General features: G+C 41.5%; 4 non-coding genes across 4 annotated transcripts; 2 read left to right on the forward strand and 2 right to left on the reverse strand.

Annotated features, from left to right (window-relative positions):
* Positions 1–4,689: 4,689 nt before the first annotated feature.
* On the forward strand, positions 4,690–4,762 carry trnar-ucg (transfer RNA arginine (anticodon UCG)). The gene has a single exon. It is a non-coding gene; the product is annotated as a tRNA-Arg (tRNA).
* An 8,113-nt stretch (positions 4,763–12,875) lies between these two features.
* trnas-cga (transfer RNA serine (anticodon CGA)) lies at positions 12,876–12,957 on the reverse strand. Its single transcript has one exon. It is a non-coding gene; the product is annotated as a tRNA-Ser (tRNA).
* A 3,363-nt stretch (positions 12,958–16,320) lies between these two features.
* On the reverse strand, positions 16,321–16,402 carry trnas-gcu (transfer RNA serine (anticodon GCU)). The gene has a single exon. It is a non-coding gene; the product is annotated as a tRNA-Ser (tRNA).
* Positions 16,403–25,237: 8,835 nt separating this feature from the next.
* On the forward strand, positions 25,238–25,354 carry LOC138229579 (U5 spliceosomal RNA). Its single transcript, XR_011185989.1, has one exon. It is a non-coding gene; the product is annotated as a U5 spliceosomal RNA (small nuclear RNA).
* The last annotated feature ends 94 nt before the right edge of the window (positions 25,355–25,448 follow it).

The following is a 25,448-nucleotide window of genomic DNA, read 5'->3' on the forward strand; positions in this document are numbered from 1 at the left end:
CTCCTGTCCCATTTTGAGCGTACAAATGTCCTTGTGATTTGCAAAGCTGCAACCCCACCTTACTCAGTGAGCGTCTCTGCTTTTCTCTCACATACAGTTGGGAGAAAAACTTTTGTAAACAGCCCTTCGGAATGATGTGGATTTCTGCATGAATGGCTCCTAACATGTGATCTTATCTTTATCTAAGTCATAATAATTAATAAAGAGAGTCTGATTTCACAAACAACACACGCCCAACATTTGACATTGCTGTTTCTTTATTGACCAAATGGTTTAAACAATCAAGGTCATTGATGGAAAAAGTACGTGAACCCTTATATTAAGGAGCTAGTGGAACCTCCTTTATGACAAAAACCTCAATCCCCACTTTCAGTAGCGGCTGGTCAGACCTGAGCAGCGGTTAGGAGGTATTATGGCCTATTCCTCTATGAAAAACTGTTTCAGTTCATGTATATTTTTGGGATGTCTTGCGCTGAACGGCCTGCTTCAGATCACGCCACAGCACTTCAATGGGATTGGGGTCAGGACTCTTACTTGGCCATCCCAAAATACGGAATTTCTTCTGTTTCAGCCACTCTGTTGTTGATGTACTCCTTTGTTTTTGTCATGCTGCATGACCCAGCGTCTTTCGAGTTTTAGATCACAGGCAGACACCCTGACATTCTGCTGTAGAATTTCCTGATACATCTTGGAATTCATCGGTCCCTCGATGATTGCAAGCCGTACAGCCTCCGCCATGCTTCCCAGGTGGGATGAGGTTTTGAGTTGGTATGCAGTGTTTTGTTATCTCCAAACATAACGCTGTGCACATTTACCAACAAGTTCAACTTTTGTCACGTCTGTCCACAGAACATTGTTCCAGGAGTTGCTGAGGAACATCCATGTGGTCTTTAGCAAACTTGAGAGGGGCAGTGGTGGTTTTTTTGGGGGGGAGAGCAGTGGTTTCCTCCATGGTGACCTCGCATGATCACCACTCCTGTTCAGATTTCTTCTTATGGTGGACTCATGAACACAGACGTAAGACAAAGTCAACCACCTGTTCGCTAGATCCCATACCCACTCAGCTAGTCAAAGATTCCCTCGAAGGACTGGCAGGACCTATAATTAGTATGATGAATGCATCGCTTGCGTCAGGCGTTGTACCTGATCAATTTAAGGTAGCGGTTGTTAGACCGCTCCTTAAGAAGTCAAATTTGGATCCACAAGTTCTTAACAACTACAGGCCTGTCTCAAAGGTCCCATTTCAATCTAAAAGTCTTGGGAGAATAGTTGTTGCCCAACGTCAATCGTATCTGGATTCAAATAATATACTTGAGAAATTTCAGTCTGGTTTCTGAAACTGCATTAACAAGAGTCGTAAATGATATTCTCTTAGCTACTGATGCGGGGAATGCAACAGTGCTTGTGCTTCTAGATCTTAGAGCTGCCTTTGACACGGTTGACCTCTCTGTTTTGTTACACAGGCTTGAGTTTGAGGTTGGCTTATCTGGAACCGTCCTTCAGTGGTTTACTTCACATTTTACTCATCGTTTTCATTATGTTCAAATATCTAATAATTGTACTGCTTCATCAATGTCACCAGTTCAATTTGGGGTACCAGAAGATCAGTGCTGGGACCAATATTGCTCTCTCTCTCTACATGCTGCTGCTAGGTAGGATAATATGAAAAAATAATATGAACTTTCATTCATATGCTGATGACACTCAAATAAACATTTTGTTTACACCAAACGACAACTCTTCTATTATCAGTTTAGTTAAATGCATTAAGGAAGGAAATACTTGGATGTGTGAAAACTTTTTGTTACTCAACTCTGAGAAAAATGAGGATCTGTTGATCAGAGGCAACAATACTGATAGGACTACTATAACTTCAGCACTTAACTCAGAGGATTTAAACATTTGCCTCAAAGAGACAGCACGTAACCTAGGCGGCATATTAGACACAAGGCTCTTAACAACTTGCATTGTTAAGTGCCTTGGGACAACCTTGTTGTGAAAGGCGCTATATAGAAATACATTGATTTGAATTGAATTGACAATGTAAAATGTTGTGTGTGTTGTTTGTTAAACAAGACTGTCTTTATTTATCAAAAAAATAAAAGGAATTTGCTAGGAATGCAAACGTTAGGTTGCGCTTCTTCATGCTGCATCGTCGGCATGAGTGGAGCTTTTTAAACGTCTGTACTTACTGTGCCCCATAAGAAATCGTTTGTCCCCGTTCAAAAGAGATTGTGCGGTGTTCGCAAAGCAAACCTTTGACAGTTTGAAAAGAGGAATTTATTCTGCTTCCTGTGCGTGCAGTAGTTACAAAGTTGAACGTCTTTACACGATTTGCTGCAGTTTTCAGTGGGCGGGCTTTGTCAGATGGCTTGGAAAAATGCACTGTGTTTCGGCTCGGGAAACATCATGAGAAGTGTCCTGCATGTTTTCTGTGTATAGCTGTCTTTTAACGCATACAGAATTCATTCGAAATCATTGATTTCTCCAATTAACAAGGGTCCCTTAAAGGATGAGTCAAAGTAACGTCTAATCGGATTAGTTTCCTTAGAGCTGGTTCAGAGTTTGCTCAAGAGTTTACCTTTCACAGATGCGCAAAGAAGAATGTTGGGGGTGCACGCTTCAAGGTGCCTTACAGCTGTAGGGAGTGATTCGAGACGATTCGTGGCGTGTGCTCGTTCCCATATACCATACGCCCCGGGGTGCAGTGCTAGGATGACGTACAATACCGCTTGGGCACGTAACGGCGTTATATGCAAGTGCGGGACGTGAGGGTTTTCGTTTGTTCATTTTGTTTTGCTCGGCTTTGCTTTGTTTCGTGGTCAAGAGGCGTAAGGTAAGTCGTAATCCAGGGAGAACACTGGTGGCAAACAGTCCGAGGTGAGAGGCGAGCTCCAAAGTCGAAAAGGCAGAAGGGGAGTCCAATATCCAGAATAAACGAGGTAATGGAAAAAACGCCAGGTAGAGCTCTCAAGGAGTAGACTCAATACCAGCGAGAAGCTGGTAAAAATAGCACTGCGTACCGCACGGTGGAGTGTGTGCAGGTGGGTTAACTCGTGCGGCGGCGTTTGTTAATAATCACCTGCTGCTGGTGCTGTTTAGATTGCTTAAGAGTTGGTCTTAACTGCCTGGCGGTCATGACAAGCTCCTCTTTAAGCTGTGGTTTAGTTTTGCATTCATGTGTTTCTAGAGCAGTTATTTATGGGAGTGGGTGGGTCTTTCACAGAGGCTCAGGACAAATCCCCTGCATGAAAGTCTACTGTGTGCGTTCAAACAGTCTCTTCTGTGAAGAGAAAGGTAGCTGCGTCAGCATGCTTAGGCTGCAAAGGATAAAGCAAAGGTTTACTCCATGCTGAAAAGAGAAGAAAAGAAGCACAACGTTTCGGCTGTGGAGCCTTCTGCGCCATCTTCTTTAGCGATGGTGATGATGTTTACATTGGAAAAACTGAGACACGCATACTGGAGGGGCTTGAACCACCAACTTTTCAGCACCACAGAGTCTGACAGTCTTTTGTGCGCCCTACATTTGCAGGTTTATGGTCAAAGAAAACAATCACTTGCGCTTCTTGCAGCCGGCAATCTTTTTCCACTGACAACCAAGAAATGGATTTAATCTTTCACAAGCTGTATGGATTTCTTCAAAAACAAGTTATTCCAGAAAGGAAATTAATTATTGCATTAAACTGAACCAAGCTGTACATGTTTGTCTGAAATGAGACATTCGGCACAACAAGACACGGAGAGAGGCACCGCTGGTATTCAGACCCAGGATCGCCTGCTTACTAGGCAGGCACTTTAAGCCACTAGGGAACAGCGCCAGCAGAGCACCGCGCTTTTACAGACACTTGGACACATCTGCGCTCGGTGTGCACTTAACATAATCTCTGAGCCCGTTGCCTCTTTCCCATTTAATAGCAGAACTGACGCCAAGAGAAATGATGAGAAATGGCATTTATCTGGCACTTCTCATGTCCAAGGAGCTCAATGCCCTTGACACCTCCCCAAGGCGACAGAGCTGTGCATTCTTTGGCGACAACATTTTTTCTTTTGTTTTATTTCTATACTTATTGATAAAAAAAAACGATATGTCATGTACTGTAAGGGAAATGTCTCTTTTCATGGGGAAAGCTAGCACCAACAAATGTTGTGTTTAGAAGAAGTGATTTAACATGACACGTGACCTAACATACCGGAGCAAAAGCTCACCCAGCAAGCCCTGCTTTACTTCTACAGGAGAGAAGTAGAGTCTGCAAGATGTTCAGCTGGGTAGCTATGTCAGCATGCCTCGGCTGCAAAGGAACAAGTAATAGGTTTATTGCATGCTGAAAAGAGAAGAAAGGAAACACAATGTTTCGGCCGTGAGGTCTTCTCACACCTGAAGAAGCCTCACACCTGTAAAAGGTTCCATGGTTTTTTTTTCTTCTCTTTTCAACATGGAATACACCTATTGTCTGCAAAATGTGACAATTTCACGGTGTTTTGGAAGAAAACCTTTTTTCTTTGAATTCAAAATCAATCGGAATTTCAGCACGACACATCAACACTTTTTCTATTTTAAGGAGATGATATTTTAAACCTGATAAAAATAGTAGGAAACACAAGTTTCTTGCTGTGAAAATTTAGATGGGGAAGTGTACTACTGGTAGCAGTGTAGAGCTCTCTGTGGTGGAGTGAAAGTGCATGTTCTATGGGCCAGTGGCGTAATGGATAACGCGTCTGACTTCGGATCAGAAGATTGTAGGTTCGAGTCCTGCCTGGCTCGTGAGGCTTTTAAACCTCTCAGGTTTCTCGGTAACAGGTTGCCGTCATGTATATGAACTATAGAAAAGCATTTGCCACAACCCGTAAATTAGCACGCAAGTGTGGGCTAGTTAACACAGAACTGTATGGAGATCATCTCCAGCTCCGAGCTCAATTGCAATGAAAAAACATGCAGAACAGAACTGGAGAGCAGCTGAATTTGTGCTCAGTAGGGTTGGGAGGACTCAGCATTGCTATTGTTCTAATTGGCATGAACTGCAGGGGATCTGAATCAGAACATGTCAGTTAGTTCGATCATTGCGTCAATATGTAGGCCACGTTAATATAGAATTATTACTTTGTCTGTCTCGTCTTTGTATATAGCTGAATGTCCCTGACAATTTCATGTTAGTTTTTAAGAACGACATTGGTGCTAATATATACATATATAGCATATAAGGAACACGTAAAAGTTGAGTCCATGCTGAAAAGATAAGAAAACCGCCACAAGGTTTCATCTTGGAATAAATCTTTACTTGTTGTTTTGCAGCCTACCCATTCTGACCTAACTCCTCCCTTGAAATTCCCTAACAGATAAGGGTACGTAACGGCTCATGCGATGCTCAGTTGCAATTTGTCCCAAAACAAACAAGAACAGCAGCTGAGGGTTTGAGTTTGAACATGCACTGTATTAAAGCAGCTTTTATTTCCATTGATAAATGCTAGATATTCCTACAGAGATTCTCCAGGTGAGTAAGCGATTCCTGTTCCTATTTCTATTTCTATTTCATATATATATACAGTATATATACAGTATTGTACTATTATTATATAATTCGTTACACTGTGGCTGTGTTGTGTGTGTTAAGCTGCTGTTGCACTGCAATTTCCCTCACGGGATCAATAAAGTATCTATCTATAAGAAGACATTACCAACAACGACCACAAGATGGAGATATTGTCTAGACATTACCAACAACGACCACAAGATGGAGATATTGTCCAAAGAGGCAAGAAGGGCAAAGCCGCGATAAGGTAAAATCATTTTTTGTAAGAGATTGCTGTCAGAATGCACATCCGTATCCCAAACAGAATCTCTAGTAAAATATGATCATTTGTGAAACAGGCAAATGAGTGTCTACTACAATATGATTGCTACAGATGCAGCCATTCAAAATGCGCGGGCGAGACCGCATTATTTTCCGGTACGCTGTACGCAGTCTACCGCGAGTTACCGGTAAATACCGCGAGTTACCGGTTAATTCCGCTAGCAAAATAATAGCATCCGGAATTTCCGCAAGGTGGAGCTAATAAAGCTCAACTTCTCATGTTTGAGCTGTAGCCATCAAAGTCTTTAATGAAGATATTACTAATAGTATTAATAATAAATGACCTTGGACAAGCTGTAAACTCAAAGTATTGCCCTGGTCCACATTATTTTTTTCACTGACCTTCTTTGTAAAAGTAACACCACAGCATTTCGCAATCACGCATTTTTTTCCAATCATGCAAAGTACAGTAATTTTTGAGAATCGATTCACCATGCCTTTCACATGCTCATAAAAGAGATTGATTTAGGAACATAAACATATTACCGTATGCAAACTGTACTGTATACAGTTTGTATATGTATATGTATATGTATATTTAATGTCTTAACTGTGCCCGTTTAAGTATTGAATATTTATATGGAATTTTACCACTGAAGGGAAATCTTAGTGCCTGAGCATAAAAAGAATAGGAGCGTAATGCAACGCGTGTGAAGGCCATAAACGATATTAATTTTGGAACATAAACATACAGTATATGGCTGGTCTCGGTACTTTAAAGAAAACATACACGAAACATGGTTTCATTATGACCAGAATCGGTCTTGAGATATTTTTAACTTGATTTACAGTATTTGAGAGGTATGTCTTGACACCGATACTACGTAAATACTCCTCACGTATATGTTTCTAGGTTTATATTATGCATTTCATACGGTCAAATTGCTTTTGAGCAACTGATAAGAAGCGCGAAACGGTATGCCCAGGGCGTTTTAGTTTTTGTTTTGTTTTAATGCAGTGCAGTGGATTGATTAGAGATATCAAGTACATACAAGTCATTTTTTAAATGTTGTAGTTCGTCTTGTAAAAATGTTACGAGTACATCATCTGTCAACAATTACACAGGTTCTGTTTCCATATTGCGGTTTTTGGTTACGTAATACTATTTTCTAATTTCACGTTGTGAATATATGATTTGGGCAAACAGAGCCGCAAAGAAGTACATTATGGGTTGTTGTTGTTTTTTTGCAGTTTTATCTAAAATAAGCGATGCTTAAACCTTTGTCTGATTCTTGTGAAACTATCCACACGACAGTTACCTAGGAGTTGACTTCAGTGATGTCACTGATGGGATGTTTCTAAAAATCCATCCTCTGTAAAACATCTTCTCTAGTTGTTCTGCATATGTATTCGCTAATGAAGCTGTGTGTTCTGAGCCTGGTTCTCTACATTTCTGTATGAACCAGCTTAGAGGGCTAAAGACAGCTTGTGTTTAAATTGAGTGTAAGGTAATTTATGCTTCTAAAGTCATGGTCAGCATTTATTATTGTACTGTGCTGTAAACTTCTTCTGTGCCTAATTACATTATTTTATAGTCGATAATGTTTCTGTAGTGCTTTTTCAGCCCTCAGCATGTGACTGCGCTGGTGGTGCTGTGGGTTAGGTTCCTGACTCCTATGTCACATGGTCTGTGGTTGAATCTCATGGAACTATGACTTTAATTTTTAACAAACATTTCTTTGAAAAAATGAAACATTTCCCTTGGTCAGAGATTAAATAAAACCTCACTCGCATCAAAACAAATTTATATTTCTAAATATCACAACATGATCGAATTTACGTCTTTTTAATAACAATGAATAGTCACCTATGCGTTACAAAATAAACATTTATATTGATTTGAATCGAGTTTTGATTTAAATCGTAAACGCGTGTTTAAAGGCGATATACTGTATAAAAGCGCTGATTCTTATGGAATGTGTTTGGCCGGGGATTCAAAAAAAATATTTTTTTTAATCGCATATCTAAGGAAAATTGCAGTATAACTTTGTTCATGCACAAACAGTGGCATGTTACATTATAATTTGGGTGTCTCCTCTTGCCAGAAAGCTCTAAATTGGATTTTGAGTGCGGTTTTTGACTTTTTCTAAATTGCAACCCATAAATAAAGCTGATACAGTTTAGACTTACTGTATTCTAAACTGTATTACAACATCACATTGGACAATGCAACGTAAATTGCAAAAATGCACTTGGAATCTGTCCAAGCCCTACTACGAAAATTATTTAAACTGCGACACTTATCATTCATCTTTAAATAAACTTTATTTTATATAGCGTTTTAAGCGAATAGGTAATTAGATTGCTCATAAACCTACTCGCTTTTTCTACATAAACACAGCGTGATTGCTCTCTGAAAATGCTTTTTTCTTTATATTTAGGCTCAGATTTCAACTATAGATTGTATTATTATAAACTTTCTTGGAAAAATGTCTTTTATGTAAACCATGTTTGCTATTAATTCATTTAGGGCTAAAATACGTTCATTGTCTTCCAATCGAGTCGAGTTGACATTGGAAGCTTGCCACGCCCGGACTGTTACACCAACGCATTAGCATGTTGAAGCGATTTCATTGAGGAGGCCATCTACTAGTTAACACTGTACTTCCTACTTTGAAAACACCTGTGAAATTGGTTTAATTCGTCACAGCCAGCACTCCGGCAGAGAGGGGGGTTGTACTCGTTAATGTCTGATGACATACAAGTGGAAAGATTACAGATTTTAATCGTTTTTTTTCTGAACCAGGGAAAATCTGATCATGTTTCTCTATAACAATAATAAAAAACTTTATTTTAAATTATTTTACATATCCCGCTTGCACATCGCACGACTTTAATAAATCTATTCTTTATTAATACTAAATAAATAATACTAAAAATACTACAGCAAAGAGGTCACTTGATTTTTGGAATAATTCCAAATAGCACAATGATCCACTGGCATTCCTGAAGTCTGTTTAGTGCATAATCTTCCAAATACAATCACTAAGCAATTATAAGAATTATACCATCCTATTTCTTTGTGATGTCCTGTAAAAACTAAACCTATTTTTATAAGGCTTTTACTCAAAAGGTTTCCAAACACACAAAGCATTTGTGAAGTACTATAGTATTTCTAAAGGTTACTGGTACAACATCAATCATTAAAGCTTAACAATAAAGTTTAGATTGCTGACTATGGACTAACTACATTAACTAACTGCAATGCAACATTATACATTTTACAAGAATATCTGGTTGAATTCTTGCATTTGTAGCCAATTTAATGCGAGAGAAATAAGCCAATTTAATTATTTCACAAAAAATAATGTAATATAAAATGGATGTTTTTAACTTTATTGTAGTGTTTTAGAAACTAATATGTCTTTCAAAATGGTTGTTTTTCACTCCTAGGAATGAAAGCTGTTGTTATATGATGTTTATTTTCAAATTTGGAAAAATCAAAGGATTCTAGCTTTCTCCCCTTGCAGGCATCGGACACAGAGAACCTCATGGTTTTCCTAAAAATCATTTTTTATGTTCCCTGGTGTTCCAAACTTAGTTTTAATTTGTTATTATGTTAAAAACAGGGTAATAAATTTCTAATTGGACTATAAATAATGTCATATTGTCTGCTATAAAACTGATGTTTTCAACTCTATTGTAGAGATTCTAGAATCATCTAATAGAGAATTGAAATAAAAAAAGGGCATAAGAAAACATTACCAACAACGACCACAAGATGGAGATATTGTCTAGACATTACCAACAACGACCACAAGATGGAGATATTGTCCAAAAAGGCAAGAAGGGCAAAGCCGCGATAAGGTAAAATCATTTTTTGAAAGAGATTGCTGTCAGAATGCACAACTGAATCCCAAACAGAATCTCTAGTCAAATATGATCATTTGTGAAACAGGCAAATGAGTCTCTCAGGTGCCCATTGCTCATTTTCAGACACATTTATGCAATACTTTCACCATGCGTTGAGCAATAGGGATTAAAGATACCAGAGGTAAGGTTTAAAAGTGATTCTGAGGTGCAACACATCAGCAATACAGCTAGGCATCTGAAATGCGGGGTTTGAGAGCCCTTCAGGGAACACCGTACCCTAAAGGTACCAGAAGTCCAGTAGTATAAGCATTAAGTCACTGTCACCCCTGTTACAATGTGATTGCTACATATCTTCATTTCTTTGGTTTTTAAGGAGTAAGAGTGCAGGGGGTCTAAATCTCCGATCCAGTGTGTTGAAGTATTTCACAACATTACCTGTAGCCCGTATGGAAATAAATACTAATTCTGATTATTGCCCTGGGCATGTACCAATAAATCACTGAGCATATATATATATATCACTGTGTTGAAGCTAGAGACCTGTATGTAATATTATGGTGCTAAAATGTCATTTTCACATATATTAATGTAATAAATGATTGCTTATGCTTTATAAACAAATCTAATTAAAATAAATGATTAAGTTTTGTATTTATCTTGTACCATAGAACATGATTTTCTTTGTATTTCAAGCCCACAAAGTGTCCAAATGACGCACTACATGATATAAGGAAGATTATCACATGCATATCGGTATTATCTTTCTTATGAAAATGCATTCCTTTCATTACCTTTTACTTTTTAAAATGAACTCAAATTGTGTATAATGTAATAATTTAAGTAGAAGTGCTTCACTGCTCTATGCCGTCTGGAAATAAATCCTCAGACTACTTACTGCCCTGGGCATGTACCAATAAATTACAGGAGCACATCTATATATCACTGCGTTGAAGCAGGAGACACACAATCACTGCAAACACATCCTAAATACAGTGTTCTAGCACCTTTGACCTCATCCAGAACATATCATTTCTTGAAAGGGATTGCTGTCCGAATGCACATCTGAATCCCAAACAGAATCTCTAGTAAAATACGATCATTTGTGAAACAGGCAAATGACTGTCTCAGGGGCCCATTCCTCATTCTCAAGACACATGTATGCAGTACGTACACCATGCATTGAGCAATAGGGATTAAAGACACCACAGCTAAGGTGAGAAGTCATTCTGACTATATTCTAAAATATTGGACTCATATTCTTATGATGGCAGACATGATGCTGCGTTTAAAACCGGGGTTAATGGACATTATATGACTGTCAATTCTGTTTTGTTTTGGAGACTCTTGGCTGCCTATATGGTACACTGCAGCGTGAAGGAATTATTTTCCAAAACTGTGTCAGCTCAAAAGTTGTAAGAGAACCTCTCCAGCTGCTTTAACTCTCTTCATTTTTGTCATTTAATTGTCTGTCGGCACTATGTGGCAGCGTTGCATGACAACCCCTCTCACCACGGAAAGGAACCTAACAGCTTTGGTAAGAGAGGAGAAAAGGACCTGGCCAGTAAGGGGCACGAACCCGTGACTTTGGCGTTATTAGCACCATGCTCTAACCAACTGAGCTAACCGGCCTCACGACAGTGGTTCTCTCTGTGCTGCAAAAAATCGAACTCAGGGAATTTCTTTTGCCCTCCTTTGAATAGAAAGCCGTGTAATTCAGTGTACGGGCTTTCTCATGCAGTTTCATGGTTCTTGTAACCCAAATCCTACACTGGCCTGAAGTGCCCCCCATTTCACAGAATTTTTCAGCTGATTTAAAATGTACCTAAAGGAGAAGCATTATTGAAGACGATCAATTACCAAGAGCTTTTGTCAAAGGTTTTGGTGGTAATTTTTAATGACCACAGAGCGATGTGACCTCGGTTTTACATCTCATCCAAAAGACAGCGCCCTTTTACAACACAGTGTCTCCGTCACTATACTGGGGCATTGGGACCCGCACAGACCTCAGGGTGAGCGCCCCACCGCCGGCACCATTAACACCGCTTCCAGCTGGAAGCTTTGTTTTTCCCTGTAGCTCACCCTCATCCGGGTACTGACCTGGCTCACACCTGCTTAGCTTCAGTGGGTTTTCAGTTGCGAGTTGCAAGGGGATGCAAGTGATGGAGCAGCTAGCTGCAAAAGCCACTGCATTGGCGGGGAATCAAAGCCGAGCCTCCCGCGTGGCAGGCGAGAATTCTACCACTGAACCACCAATGCTCAGAACCCGGGCCTTCAAAAAAGACGCTTTTTTGGTGCTCTGTGCAAAAAGCGTCGACATCTGCTTCCAGCTGTAAAATGCCATTCGCGGACGCTGAAGAACTTATTTGCAAGGGAGCGGGTACAAGCAATTTGGCATTTTAAAACCACCAGGAACACCGAACAGGCGCGCTTCTTTGCTTGCGCCGAAACACAACGACAGGAGGTGGACAACGTAGTCGGCAGGATTCGAACCTCTTTCTGTCTATTATATACTAAATGTTCTCGTCTGTCTCTTGTTTGTATAGAACTGAATGTCCCTGACAATGTACTGTTAGTTTTAATTGAAGAACGGCATTTGTGTTCAAATATATCAGACAAGTTTACGTAACTGCTCATGCGACACTCAGTTGTAATTAGTCAAGAAATAAAGTCGAACAACAGCTGCGGGTTTGATTCTGAACGTATCAGATTGCAGCACCTTTTACTTCAATTGACAAATGATAGAGATTCGAAGAGAGATCCTTCAGACCAGCAAGCAAACCCACGGCTATTTCGGTTTTCTATCTAGGCAACGTTGGTGTCTGCAATAGCATACATGAAAGCGTGATGCAATTTCTGTGGCTAAATTTGTTGCACGTCATGCACAGTAAGAGTGTTTCTAACACCAAATAAAAAGTCAACAATTAGCGATCACGCCTTCTCCTCAGTTAACCCACTGAAACCCTTGCTGTTAACAGTTCTTTAATGCATGCTTTACGAGCACCTACATATTGTGTCGGTTCTTTCAGTTTTATTCATTAGGTTTTCAAAGGCATAAGTAGAACACCAGAGGTGCGAACGCAAGATGTGTGGTTATCTGAAGAACTCATTTCCATGGCAGCGGGGCCAAGCTATTTAGTGTTTTTATAGTACCAGGGAAGGAGAAGCGGCACTTCACCTTTGCCGCGCAGGCACAAGGAGACGTGCGGCAGACGCCGTAGTCGGCAAGATTTGAACCTGCATGGGGAGTCCCCAACGGATTTCGAGTCCATCGCCATAACCACTCGGCCACGACTACAGCGAGTTCACCATCGCCGCATTCCTCCTTTAATCTAACACGGAGTGCGACGTGGCTGCGGAAACCTTTTCAAAGTCGCTCTCCGTTAAAAAAAAATAATACCTTTGACAAAATACGTGCCGGCAGACAGACACGCCTCAGAGGGTTTAAGGCTGGCTTCATGTCGGAATGATAAAGTCTCCCCGTCCGGACATGAAAATGCCACTTTGTTACACACAAAAAAAGAATCAACAACAGAGAAATGCCCACAAGCATTTGAAAAGCCGCACCACGTCGCACTTGAAATAGCTCTTACATTAGTGGTAGACGCAGGAATCGCATTTTTATTTACGCTCTTACCAACGCGATGGAAAGCAAAACAAAGCAAAGCAGAGCAAAACAAAACGAACAAATGAAAACCCTGCACATAACGCCGTTACGTGCCCAAGTGGTATTGTACGTCATCCTAGCACTGCACCCCGGGGCGTACGGTACATGGGAACGAGCACACGCCACGAATCGTCTCGAATCACTCCCTACAGCTGTAAGGCGCCTTGAAGCGTGCACCCCCAACATTCTTCTTTGCGCATGTGTGAAAGGTAAACTCTTGAACAGACTCTGAACCAGCTCTAAGGAAACTAATCCGATTAGACGTTACTTTGACTCATCTTTTTACGCTCAGTGCTGGATTGCTCAAACTCCAGCTAGGGTTAGGGTTAGCATTCCCACGCTACTTAGACACTTTGTTTACGCTCAGTGCTGGATTTTGGGAACTTCAGGATGAGTGGGAATTTTCTCCTATCTGTCAATTCTGTTTTGTTTTGGAGACTCTTGGCTGCCTATGTTGTACAGTGCAGCGTGAAGGAAACATTTTCCAAAACTGTGTCAGCTCAAGAGTTGTAAGAAAACCTCTCCAGCTGCTAAAACTCTCTTCATTTTTGTCATTTAATGTGACACTCGATGTATAACTGGAGCCTCACATATGCAAATGGTGCGGCTCCAGTTCGACACCCAGTTCGACACCACTTTACAGTATATGACAAAAGCATGGCAAACTGTGCCGGACCAGCAGATAACTTCCGCTTATTTTGACCATATTAAACATTGGAAATCTTCCCACTTGCATTTGTGACACTTGATTTTGGCTCCACCTAAGAAACTCTTAAATCTTCTAACACTTTTCTCTTCTCCCGCAACACACTTGTCTGTCGGCACTATGTGGAAGCGTTGCATGACAACCCATCTCACCACGGAAAGGAACCTAACAGCTTTGGTAAGAGAGTAGAATTACCTGAAGAACTGCTTTCCATGGAAGCAGGACCAAGCGATGTAGCATTTTTATAGTACCAGGAAAGGAGAACCTGAGCGGGGAGTCCTCAATGGATTTCAAGTCCATCGCCTTAACTACTCGGCCACAACTACAGTGAGCTCGCCGCTGCCGCATTCCTCCTCCGGAGTGCGAGATGTCTGCGGAAACCTTTTTAAAGTCGCTCTCTGTAAAAAAAAAATTCCTTTCACAAGATACATGCCGGCAGATAGACACGCCTCAGAGGGTTTAAGGCTGGCTTCACGTTCAAATGATAAAGTCTCACCGTCCTTGTTTATTTCCAGATGGCATAGAGCAGTGAAGCAGTGAAGTAGTGCAAAACACTGGATCATTATATTATTAGAATCTATTCTACTTAAATTATTACATTATACTCAATTTGAGTTCATTTTAAAAAGTAAAAGGTAATGAAAGGAATGCATTTTCATAAGAAAGATAATACCGATATGCATGTGATAATCTTCCTTATATCATGTAGTGCGTCATTTGGACACTTTGTGGGCTTGAAATACAAAGAAAATCATGTTCTATGGTACAAGATAAATACAAAACGTAATCATTTATTTTACTTAGATTTGTTTATAAAGCATAAGCAATCATTTATTACATTAATATATGTGAAAATAACATTTTATCATCATACGTTTAGTATAGTTAGTCCCTAATGCTGAAAGAAATGATCATAGAACATGACTTCTAACCTTATCTGTGGCGTCTTTAATCCCTATTGCTCAATGCACGGTGAAAGCATTGCATACATGTGTCTGACAATGAGGAATTGACCCTGAGACAGTCATTTGCCTGTTTCACAAATGATCGTATTTTACTAGAGATTCTGTTTGGGATTCAGATTGGCATTCGGACAGCAATCCCTTTCAAGAAATGATACGTTCTGGGTGAGGTCAAAGGTGCTGGAACACTGTATTTAGGATGTGTTTACAGTGATTGTGTGTCTCCTGCTTCAACGCAGTGATATATAGATGTGCTCCTGTAATTTATTGGTACAAGCCCAGGGCAGTAAGCAGTCTGAGGATTTATTTCCAGATGGCATAGAGCAGTGAAGCAGTGAAGTAGTGCAAAACACTGGATCATTATATTATTAGAATCTATTCTACTTAAATTATTACATTATACTCAATTTGAGTTCATTTTAAAAAGTAAAAGGTAATGAAAGGAATGCATTTTCATAAGAAAGATAATACCGATATGCATGTGATAATCTGACTGTCTCAGGGGCCCATTCCTCATTCTCAAGACACATGTATGCAGTACGTACACCATGAATTGAAGGTCAGACAGAAAAAAAACATCAACAAACCACAAATGTGGACAAGGATTTTACAAGCTGCACCACACTGCACTTTCAAAAGCATTTACATTCGTGTTAGACGCAGGAATTGTCCTTGTTTTGCGCGCTTACGAACGCCATACAAATAAAACAGGTCTACAGGTCTGAAACCTGCTCCACGGAAAACAGTTCTGTTGCGCTTTTGATCAAAGGGAGATTCTCTGTTCTTACTTTTTCATGACATAACACCCAAAGGGGCTTCTTTGGAGCTGGATTCCAACCAGCATCCTAAAGTTTCTTGGTCGTATCCTTTACAGTCCTCTGTTCGGTCGACATGGAACAGAAGGGGGCAGCTTTCCTCACACATACAGTGCAGTTCTGCATCAGACCTCTAACTCGTTTCCTTAGCTTGGATTTAAGCCACGAAGCAGGCTTCTACTGTATAAACGTCTAGAGGAATCACAAACTATTTGAGAGGCCATCATCCCAGGGGGAACTGACAAAGTCTATCCCTAAACACCTAGCGCAGTCTCTCGAGAGACTGTCAAAAATCGCTTTCTCCGTTTGTGCTGCAAGTAAGTGAAAATGCGGTCTCAACCCAGAGCCACTTGGCAGCAGCGGCACGTAAATACTGTTACTGCCACTGCTCGATACCGACGTTAGCCTACTATACCATGTTCAGCCACCGCTAGAAAATGTACAGCTCTAGTACTGGAGCAAACAGAAGGAGGGCCAACATCTAACAGGCACACGTGTCAGACATAGAGAGCGCCGAGGATGGGATTCGAACCCATGCGTGCAGAGCACAATGGATTAGCAGTCCATCGCCTTAACCACTCGGCCACCTCGTCAATGAAACTGGGCTGTCCAGACACGGGTTGGCACGCTCCAGATGATCTTTTTCTTTTTTTTCCCTCGTACTCGAGGGTCCTTTTCCTGTTCCACATGCGATTTCAACATTTTCCTTGGGAGATGTCAAGCCAGCAAGCCACTGCTGTGGTTCAGTGGCCAGTGTGGAGTTCAGTGGCCCTGTTGTACACAGAAAGCACATTGAGCTCCTTGGACATGAAAAGTTCCAGATAAAAGCCATTTGTCATCCTTTCTCTTGGTGTCGATGTTGCTATTGTATGTAAAGGTGGCAACTTGCTCAGCGAGCAGGCGGAGCACACACCGAATGCAGATGTGTCTGAGTGGTGTGTCCAAGTGGCTGCAAAAAAACAGTACTCCCGGGGCGCCGTGGCTTAGTTGGTTAAAGCGCCTGTCTAGTAAACAAGAAATCCTGGGTCCGAATCCCAGCGGTGCCTTTTTTTGTGCTGTGTTCTCGAACAGAACTGGTCATTATGGACAACCGCATACGCCTAGACTTAATTAAATGCAAGTATTCATTTCCTGTCTTGAACGACTTGTTTTTCTTAAAATGGATGCAACTTGCAAAACATGAAATACAAACCTCGCTAATCAGCGCTCGCGGCTGGCAAAAAAAAAAGAAGTCAGCAATGTTTTTTTTCTTTAACCTTAACCCTGCTAATGGAGAAGAGTTAAACGACCGAGTCTATGCAGCTTAAACGGTGCTCACGTCGGGTTCTTAGCTGAAAGGGTGATAAATCCCGCTCACCCCAGTCCTTAATCTTTTAAAAGGATACAAAATTGAACCTAGTCGCCACATCACATACATCCTGTTCAACGATAAAAAGGTGACATCTATCCTCGATCCAGAGTAAATCCCACGTTGAGGGCATATTTTTTTCCACTTTACCATGAGTCGGGCTCGGCTGCACAGAGGCGAGAGCAGAGCAATGAGGTCACGGGGACAGGAGAGCCACACGCTGGCGGTTTAAACACGCGGAAGAAAACTGAGGGATCCACAGTATGTGGACCCTCCGTGCGCCATCAGTCCGCACTCCGGACTCTGAATCCTGCCATCCGAGTTAAGATCTCGGCGGAACCTGAGGCGCAGTTCTTTCTTAAAACGTAATCTGGTGAGCATTTCTAGAATCGTACTTGTATAGATGCAGCCTTTAATGTGTTGCTAGGTTAAAATTGATGACTTCTTGAACTTCAGTAGGCAACTGCCCTCTTGATTTTGGATTTAATTTCTTTATTACAGGGGCGCTTTTATGAAGACCGAGTCATGTTCAGGTACTTTGCTTGATGGAGGAAGCATATTTCGGACTCTGTGATCTGCTCACCTGGAAAGGTCTGCTGTACTACTACAAGAGAGAAGTAGAGTCTGGAAGAATGGACAATTTTATGATGCTTTGGAAGATAATGTTTTTTTTTTCTTTGAAATTGAAATGAATCAGAATATCAGTGCAAAAGACAAACTCTTGGTTTGGTTTAAAGAGATATGGTTTTAAAACAGACAAAATGTAGAAAACAGGTGTTTCTCACTTTTGGAAGAGAATGGACCGGGGGTAATATTTTACAAGTTATATAATAGTAAAATATTATATAATAGGGGTAATAGTCGCGAGGGGCTTCAGCTTTTTCGTGCTTAATATGGTGCGCTGTGGCCACGGCAGATATGGGATCTATAAAAGCCGAAAATTCTCCGATAATTGCCTGACACAGCTCCTCAAAGCTATTACAGACCTCAGGTCCTTGTCTAGACATCCACTCGTGGACCGCTCGGCTGGTAGTTTTCCTTACTAACATAGCCTTTTCCTGTTCGGACGCTTCGGGCATAAACTGCAAAGTATATCTCAGCTCATCAATGTAGGTCTCCACATTATTCCCTGACACTGTCGGGTCAAACCTTTCTACATCTTTGGCTAACTGCCTCAGGGAGTGGAGGTTAATTTTTACAGTTTCTCCGTGGGCAGGGAGACGGCCGTGATCAGGAGCAGGGGGTCTATGCCTGAATTGAATCGCCCTTGCGTCTCGCGCAGGACTCGGCGATCTCCCCCATGCCGATCCGACCACAGACCCTGGCCGGGAGAAACCTCCTGGGTGAGCGCTCCGGGTTGCTAGGTGGGCTGGCATGTAAGTGGGATCTAGCCTGTTTTGCTTCCAGTACGGCAGCATCTAACTCCTTTTGCCTTTCCTGGCTGAGCTCATTTAAACTCTCAATTTCTTTTTCTTTTTCTTTCAAGCTCGCTTCTAGGTCTCTCCTAGCTACCTCAGCCGCAGTTTCTCTAGCAGACAGGTCATCTAATTTACCTAAAACTTCCCTGAGTCTGTCTTCACTTTCCTCACTTTTCACTCTCTTTTCTCTGATTATATCCAACAACTCAACTCGCTCCGCCTTATATCTTTCTAGCTTTCCCTGAAGCGTTTGAAACTTTGTCAGCTCGGACAAAGACAGTTCCAGCTGTTTAGCTAGATTTAAGGCGAAACTAGATAGGACCTGAACTGCGTTCACAGACCCTCCTGTGTTAAGCTGGTTCGCTACCTTAGCTACTAAATCTACTTGCAGCTTCTCAATATCATCAAAGTTCAACTTTTCGATACCGCTCCAGTAACCAGGATTGTCGTCGCTAGAAATAGTACTTATAAGCGACTCCACTTCAGACATTTTAGCAGCCATTGTCATTACGTCAGAGAAACTTTAAGAGTATTACTTTTTTTCCTTTTACCAAAATACAGTATGGAATCTAAACACCCGAGCAGATGGATTTCCAATCAGCACACGTTACACTAAACGCTAGAAAACAGGGGGATTTCTTTACGCAGTTATCAGCACACCCGGTATTCGCGTATAAAAGCCACGGTGCTGTGCTGAACTTGAACTCACAGCAACATCAGTTATTCTGTGCGATTGAGTCTCATTTCATTCTAAACTCGCCCACCCAGGGACGCCATTAAATGTAGTGGTTTGATGGGTTTACTGAGACACTTATTAATTGTAGCAGTAATCACGAGGTTGTTCGTTGGGGCTTTTAGAAAATCAATCGCCAGAACAACTAACAACGCACACACACGGGTTCAATACACGAGATACATTTATTAATATAAATTGTGCACCAAACATATACTAGTCTGCCTGGATACGAGCGGCAGACCTTACTGTGAGGGTTATCAATATACAAGATATATAATCTCGAAGAGATGCAAACACAAAGAGATACACAACAGAGAATATATGTCAATATATATCGTTCGGTTACCAAATCGCTAATCAGTGTTATTACCCATTGTTACTCTAAACTCGGAAGTAAATACATTACTCATGAATTAAATTGATAACAACTTATGTTGAGGTACAATTGAATTCTCGAGACGCAATGTAGAACATGGGGTTAACTTATCCACTGTGTATGGATTTGGAATTTCCCGGCACGAACACCAAACCAGCTGACAAGCTCTGTTGCAGCCTCTGTTCCAGCGGTTGTCCAATGGGCGTTGTGTCGGCGTCCTCTGGCTACCAGCCAACCAGTCAAGGTGCAGCTCGGAGTAGGACGGGCGGAGGAATCTGACTGCGGCGCGCAGGGCAGTCGTTGCTCCGAGGGGATCTACCAGCAGTCCGGCTGGCTAGTAGAAAGTCTCTATGCACAGAGTGTGACCGCGAGTCCTCACAAGTCACTCTTTTGCCTGGGAAGAAACTGGTTCGTTCCCGGTCCAGCGCTGCTTCTGAATAAGCTATTCAGGTTGTCGACGAGGGTCCAACTGTAGGCTGCCGTTGATCAAACGGAGCATTCACGTTAGTAGAATTCTGAGTACGTACGGGATGCTTGGCCTCGCGCTTAGAACAAAGTCCAAGTCCCTATGCAGACAACAGCAGTTGTCACGTGATTGTCTCTGAGGATGCGCGAAAATGGCCAAGGAGAGCCCCGATCTGAGCTTGCGCTCCCTTTTTGACCAAGACACAGATGTGTGCTGATTGGTTGAGAGTTTGGCGGGCATTGGAGACCCACGTGGTATTACCACGCCCTGCCAGTCCCTGATTGGTTGGTCAAGGTGAGATATAAGTCACTTACTCTTGACACTTAAGAATGCAGTCCAGATGTCCATTCAGCACTCCCTAGACAGATAGGCGCCAATGGATGACCATTGATCATGATAGCCAGGCTTAGCTAAGTGCATCCCTGTCTGGGAGCTGTTCCCTATCAAAAGAAAACAACTTAAATCAGTCTGCATGAATACTTTCTCTGTGGCTGCACCACAGAGATGGGGGGTGAGATGGGGCTTCATTTAGGACAGCATACCAACGCTTAATTCTGTCTTATTAACAAGCATTGCCGCTACACTTGTATCCCAACTTTTGCAACTCGCAACTGAAAACCCACTGAAGCTAAGCAGGTGTGAGCCAGGTCAGTACCAGGATGAGGGTGAGCTACAGGGAAAAACAAAGCTTCCAGCTGGAAGTGGTGTTAATGGGCGCTCACTCTGAGGTCTGTACGGGTCCCAATGTCCCAATATAGTGACGGAGAAGCTGTGTTGGAAAAAGGGCGCTGTCTTTTGGATGAGATGTAAAACCGAGGTCATAGTGCTCTGTGGTCATTAAAAATGACCACCAAAACCTTTGACAAAAGCTCTTGGTAATTGATGGTCTTCAATAATGCTTCTCCTTTAGGTACATTTTAAATCAGCTGAAAAATGCTGTGAAATGGGGGGGCACTTCAGGCCAGTGTAGGATTTGGGTTACAAGAACTATGAAACTGCACGAGAAAGCCCGTACACTGAATTACACGGCTTTCTATTCAAAGGACAAAAGAAATTCCCTGAGCTTGATTTTTTGCAGCACAGAGAGGACCACTGTTGTGAGGTCGGTTAGCTCAGTTGGTTAGATGGTGGTGCTAGTAACGCCAAGGTTGCGGGTTTGAGCCGCGTACGGGCCAGGTCCTTTTCTCCTCTCTTACCAAAGCTGTTAGGTTCCTTTCCGTGGTGAGATGGGTTGTCATGCAACGCTGCCACATAGCGCCGACAGACAAGAGTGTTGCGGGAGAAGAGAAATGTGTTTGAAGATTTAAGAGTGTCTTAGGTGCAGCCAAAATCAAGTGTCACAAATGCAAGTGGTTGGATTTCCATTGTTTAATATGGTAAAAATAAGCGGAAGTAATCTGCCGGTCCGGCACAGTCTGCCATGCTTTTGTCATTTACTGTAAAGTGGTATTGAACTGGGTGTCGAACTGGAGCCTCACCATTTGCATATGTGAGGCTCCAGTTATACATCGAGTGTCACATTAAATGACAAAAATGAAGAGAGTTAAAGCAGCTGGAGAGGTTTTCTTACAACTTTTGAGCTGACACAGTTTTGGAAAATGTTTCCTTCACGCTGCACTGTACAACATAGGCAGCCAAGAGTCTCCAAAACAAAACAGAATTGACAGATAGGAGAAAATTCCCACTCGTCCTGAAGTTCCCAAAATCAAGCACTGAGCGTAAACAAAGTGTCTAAGTAGCGTGGGAATGCTAACCCTAACCCTAGCGTAAAAAGATGAGTCAAAGTAACGTCTAATCGGATTAGTTTCCTTAGAGCTGGTTCAGAGTTTGCTGAAGAGTTTACCCAGTGGGCACTGATTCGTCGAATATACGTATATTCACGGCGAAAATACGGCTATACGTATATATACGTCGCCTCGACGTATAATCAAAGTCGAATTGCAACCGTAAAATCGACGACATTAATAAACGCATATATAACGTCGAAAACACATCTAACACAGTGCCTGAGGCTTTTTACTGTATGTATCGTGTGTGCCGCAACTAGGAGTATACGGCACTCTGCACAGTGTACGAAGTAAATTATTTTCGCAGTAATTAATTTACACGTGTATAATAAATATAGTAAATATAATAAATTAATTACTGCGAAAATTACTTCGTACACTGTGCAGAGTGCCGTATACTCCTAGGTAAGTTAGGTACATCTTTTTGCCCAAAACTGAAGGGGCGACATTCCTCCCTCCCCCCGTGATGCCAGGCCTGTCCCCATCCTATTCCATAATGTCATTATACTGTATATAATACCATACAACAGTGACCGATCCTTACTAACTGCATGCGTTAAAATTGCACATCAGCTCATAGCAGGGGGCACATAGCCGCGATGTATTATCAATGTTAAATTTCAACCATAATATCGACAACATTAATAAACGCATACGTTGAGAAAATATCGAACCCAGCATATTTTCCGGTTATATACCACAATGCATTGCTAGTATTCGTTGGTCACCATTTTGGACACGTTTTTCAAACGTAGAAGTATATCCGCAAATATCTCAGCAATCCTCTTTTGACGAGTAAGTATGAACAATAATAATACTATCTGAATACATACAGATCTTTCTTAATATTATTTTGATTAAAATAGTAAGTGAATAAGCAAAAAATGGCACATAAAAATAGTGGAGCTTTTTAAACGTCTGTACTTACTGCGCCCCATAAGAAATCGTTTGTCCCCATTCAAAAGAGATTGTGCGATGTCCTGCAGCGTTCGCAAAGCAAACCTTTGACAGTTTGAAAAGAGGAATTTATTCTGCTTCCTGTGCGTGCAGTAGTTACAAAGTTGAACGTCTTTACACGATCTGCTGCAGTTTTCAGTGGGCGGGCGTTGTCAAATGGCTTGGAAAAACGCACTGTGTTTCGGCTCGGCAAACATCGTGAGCAGTGTCCTGCATGTTTTCTGTGTATAGCTGTCTTTTAGCGCATACAGAATTCATTCGAAATGGGGAATGGTGTGAATGGGGAAGATGACACTAAATCGTTTTGCCGTTTCTCTATTCTTATTCTATGTTGTACTTTCAAACTTTGGGTACTCTTTAATTAGGACAGACTTTATTGCTCAACTTCTATGATGCAAGCCAAATTTTATACATTCATTTCAGCTTTGAGCTTAGTAAACCGTTCATTTTTTAGATTATACTAAAGAAGATATTAATCATCATTAATTTGGGAAGTAATATTATATAATTTTCTCCTAGCTGCGGTGCTGAAGTCCCGCCCTAAATCAGCAGAAAAAGAAATAAAGGAGCACGCAATGTGTTACTTGAAGAATGCATATGCAAGGCAGGGGGCCAGGAGATCTGGACACTGAAAATACTAGGTTTTTGGTTCTAACTGTTAGGACAATTAGACAGGGTTTGCAAATAGTGGACAAAAATCGTCTTAACTTCCATTGTAATATTTTTTTTCTTGGAAATATAGAAGTTGTACATTTTAAAATGTATATTTGAATCAAAATGTGGTTTTGAGTTAGTGTGTTAATGTAATTAGTTTGTGTTTGCCGTTACTATACTGTATATTGCCATATTACCAGAATTTGTAGCTGAAGTTTAAGACTAGTTGTGTTTTTTATGATTATTGCCCATATGTTGATTGTTGATTGATTGTATACAATGTATAATTTGAAATACATATTTTTCAGGTGTGAATGTGTATTTTCAGAATAAATTTCTAAACCAAATCATTGGGTTGATTTACTAGTTTCTACACCTGTAAAACCTAACTTTGATGTATAATAGACCTCTACCCATATACGTATAATAGACCTCTAAAGTTATCCGTATAATAGACCTCTAACCATATACATATAATAGACCTCTAAAGTTATCCGTATAATAGACCTCTACCCATATACGTATAATAGACCTCTAAAGTTATCCGTATAATAGACCTCCAACCATATACATAGAATAGTCCTCTAAAGTTATCCGGAACTCCTACCATATATGTATAATAGTCCTCTAAATTTATCCGTATAATAGAACTCCAACCATTTACGTATAATGAACATCTAATCATAGACGTATAATTGACGTATAACAATAGACGTATATTAGAATTTCATTCTAGACGAATTGCAGACCACATTTAGACGTCTAAGGTATGCGTTTAATAGACGTATATTATACGTCTTTTGCCCACTGGGTTACGTCTCAACAGAAACGCTCTTTAGCTCTTTCAGTGTTATGCAGAGAACAGCGTCTGTCGAGATCACTTTTGAGTCAGCGCGAAACGCCGTGTGCTGTCAGTTTGATTTCATATTGCTCGTAGCGGCGCCCGGCTTTTGTCTGTCAAACGTTAGGTTGCGCTTCTTCATGCTGCATCGTCGACATGAGTGGAGCTTTTTAAACGTCTGTACTTACTGCGCCCCATAAGAAATCGTTTGTCCCCGTTCAAAAGAGATTTTGCGATGTCCTGCAGCGTTCGCAAAGCAAACCTTTGACAGTTTGAAAAGAGGAATTTATTCTGCTTCCTGTGCGTGCAGTAGTTACAAAGTTGAACGTCTTTACACGATCTGCTGCAGTTTTCAGTGGGCGGGCTTTGTCAGATGGCTTGGAAAAACGCACTGTGTTTCGGCTCGGGAAACATGAGCAGTGTCCTGCATGTTTTCTGTGTATAGCTGTCTTTTGACGCATACAGAATTCATTCGAAATCATTGATTTCTCCAATTATCAAGGGTCCCTTAAAGGATGAGTCAAAGTAACGTCTAATCGGATTAGTTTCCTTAGAGCTGGTTCAGAGTTTGCTCAAGAGTTTACCTTTCACAGATGTGCAAAGAAGAATGTTGGGGGTGCACGCTTCAAGGTGCCTTACAGTGCGTTGTTTCCGACACAGTGTGGCCGGGTGTTTTCCGAGTTATCGCACGGATTGGGCACGCCCACAAGCCGAGAGCCGCAGGCGATGAGCCCGGGGCTGAACGGGCCCCACTGGCTAGTTTGTAAGGCCAGGTGCATTGCCAACCACGACCGGCAGCGCAGAGGCTTTGAAGGCGGTCTGGGCTCCTGCAGCTGTACAGCCACGCACTCTGGTTTCTCTTCATCTCGTACAAATCTTTCGCCTTTTATTAAAGATTTCCGTGGAGAGGAGCATGAATAAGTTCCATGCAATTTTTGTGCTTCCCTGCCTTCGGGTGGGGCGCAGCCTGGCTGGTCAAAGAGAGAAAACAAAAACGTTCGCAATCACTCTTGTTATGGCAATTGTGGCCGTCTGCTCCGCGAGTCCTCGGTCTCC

The sequence above is a fragment of the Lepisosteus oculatus genome, unplaced genomic scaffold (genome assembly GCF_040954835.1).
Source record: "Lepisosteus oculatus isolate fLepOcu1 unplaced genomic scaffold, fLepOcu1.hap2 HAP2_SCAFFOLD_45, whole genome shotgun sequence".
Classification (NCBI taxonomy): Eukaryota; Metazoa; Chordata; class Actinopteri; order Semionotiformes; family Lepisosteidae; genus Lepisosteus; species Lepisosteus oculatus.